Source organism: Leiobunum rupestre, chromosome 3, assembly GCF_980474605.1.
Source record: "Leiobunum rupestre chromosome 3, qqLeiRupe1.1.hap1, whole genome shotgun sequence".
Taxonomy (NCBI): Eukaryota; Metazoa; Arthropoda; class Arachnida; order Opiliones; family Sclerosomatidae; genus Leiobunum; species Leiobunum rupestre.
The window spans coordinates 16218601-16220990 of record NC_143386.1 but is presented as its reverse complement, the minus strand read 5'-3'; the positions used below and the strand labels follow the sequence as shown (position 1 = coordinate 16220990).

Here is a 2390-nt window from a genome sequence, read left to right as displayed (position 1 = left end):
AATGAAATGAATCACACTGGAAAGCTAAAAAAAACCACTAAGATTACAGGAAACTTTTATTAATTACTCTATTCTAGGATAAAGTTTTTTTAATTGGTAGTTGTCTCTGTAGCTGCACGGGCTAGCAAGTGTATCTTGTCCATAGAACATAATGTACCGCAAACCTGAAACAATACTTTCAAGCCCGTGCAGCTGGGGTTGTCTAAGTTAAATAGCAATCTAGAAAATTTCCTTACCACTGATAATTGGAATATCATAACATATATGATAGATTGATGCAATAGTCAGAAGGTGTGTAATAAAGGTATTGAGACTCCACATGAATTTCCAAGAGGCAAAAAATAACATTTTTGGTCAACCAATTCTAATGGCCAAGACCTCAAACTAGATAGTCTTTCAACTTTCAGAATTCCCAGTTTAGAAGAATTGCACGGATATGTATATGCATCAGCAACATCTTTAAAAGACCTCCCAATAAAAAATATTTGGTATGCTCTTTGACTATATTTTCAAGTAAAATTATAGTTCCATCTTGCATTTTGCAACAATTGTCACCATTTTTAATAGAAAAGACAAAGCCATTGAGTAATAGTTTTCTATATTGTTTACCCCGAATATTATCAACTAGTGGGCCATTATTATGCTCTATTTTCGGCTCAATTTTCTTCTTGGAGGAAATTTCAAATTTCACTTGGCTCAATTCAGTTAAACGGTTTACGACCTGTTGCAAAGGCTTATGGGGCCTTCGTATAAGTTTTTTTAGTCTTCCCAAATAAGACTCATATGGAAACGAGGAGAAATTATCTAAGCTACCATATATTCTAGCGTGCTTAGCAATATGCACCAAATTATGTATATTATACACATAAATGCCCCGGCCATAAAAATTGTGCGCACTCGCGACAAACTGTTCTAAAAGCGATTCAGCGTAGGTAATAAATTCATCTTCCGGAGATGGCATACATAGAATATAAATAGCGCAATGCAAAAGTTGAAAATGTTGCACCAAGTTGTCAGGTAGAATTGACTTGAAAACCAAAACACCAGTATACAATAAAAAATGTCTGAGCTCCGTGGCTTTCCAAATGTCAATGTCTTTAAGGTTACGAGGTTTACGAGAAAATTCTACTGGTGTGTGGTGAGAAAATTCGAAAAGTTTGAGGGAGAGTTCAGTGATTACATGAGATGGCTGTTTTACTTTAGATTTGGCTTGTGATAAACTCTTGATTATCCGCTTAACACAACCAATGCACACAAGGTGCATATAGTCAAGGGGAAAGTTATAAATCATATCGATTGGTAATTCCAAAAATGGCGAATCTTGTTGAGGCGTGTGTTGTTCCATTTGAGTTTTATTACGAAAGCTTAGATCAGTTCTAAGGGGAGCATCAAATTCATCGAAAATAACTTTATCTAAGTATTGACCTTTTGTTTCACAAAAATCACACCCCCAGTATCCGCTGTGGTACTTATACATTTTAAATATGCTCGTGCAGGAGCATCACATATAATGGCTTCCACTTTCACAGTAAAAATCTTATCTTGAACATAAATTCCATTAATTAGTATATCGAGAGTTTCTTCAATAAATTTACGAAGAAATTTCTCGAGTGGATCAGGTTTTCCAGGACCTTAAAATATTCCAACTGGAAAGGGTGTAGAGTCAACTGTATCAGTAGTACGGACAAGAATGGGCCAAAACTCTCCTCTGACACTTTTATAAATGGGTAACCCATCAATATTAATCGAGATTGTTATTTGATCTGACTCCGGATTAATCAGGCCAGATTCAATCTTTGTAATAAGCTCATTTCTTACTCCCAAATGGTGATACTCCCCATTATTTAAAACATCTACAGTTAATGCGGATAAGGGGTTATGTTTTAATAATGTTCTTGAATTAAGCGGAAGATTAGGGTAATGAGGTTTAAGAATACTGAGCAAGTCATTTAACCCTTCGTGACTGATTTTATGTTCGAGAGCCCATTTCTGCAAATCATTCCTTAATGATTGAGGTTGATTTTGGTTTTCCAAATTTTCATCTTCCACTGGAAAAAGGTCATTGACTAGTTACTGGTCTCCAGCTTCTATACTATCCTCCGAAGAGCTACTGGAATTTCTAAAATCTGAAGTTAATTCTGGATTTACGGGGCTACCGAATGGTTCCAATGGAAAATTTAGATCTACTATATTTGGTTCAACCACGGCCGTCTCGAGATCTGCTTCGCGCTCATAGCGGCCCAGGTGATCGTACGAAAATCGCGTATGGGAAATTAGTTCAAAAACGTCTCACATCGTTTTCTGGCGCTAGTCTAGCCCCCCCTTGAGAAAATTCGCAGCCATGTTATCGAATGGGAGGAACTGCGCGGAACTTTGGAATTTCAATTATT

The 2390-nt window shown here is 36.5% G+C and overlaps 1 pseudogene; it reads right to left on the bottom strand.

The window, feature by feature from the left end:
- Positions 1 to 403: 403 nt before the first annotated feature.
- On the bottom strand, positions 404 to 2063 carry LOC149949683 (uncharacterized; annotated as a pseudogene).
- Between the last annotated feature and the right edge of the window lie 327 nt (positions 2064 to 2390).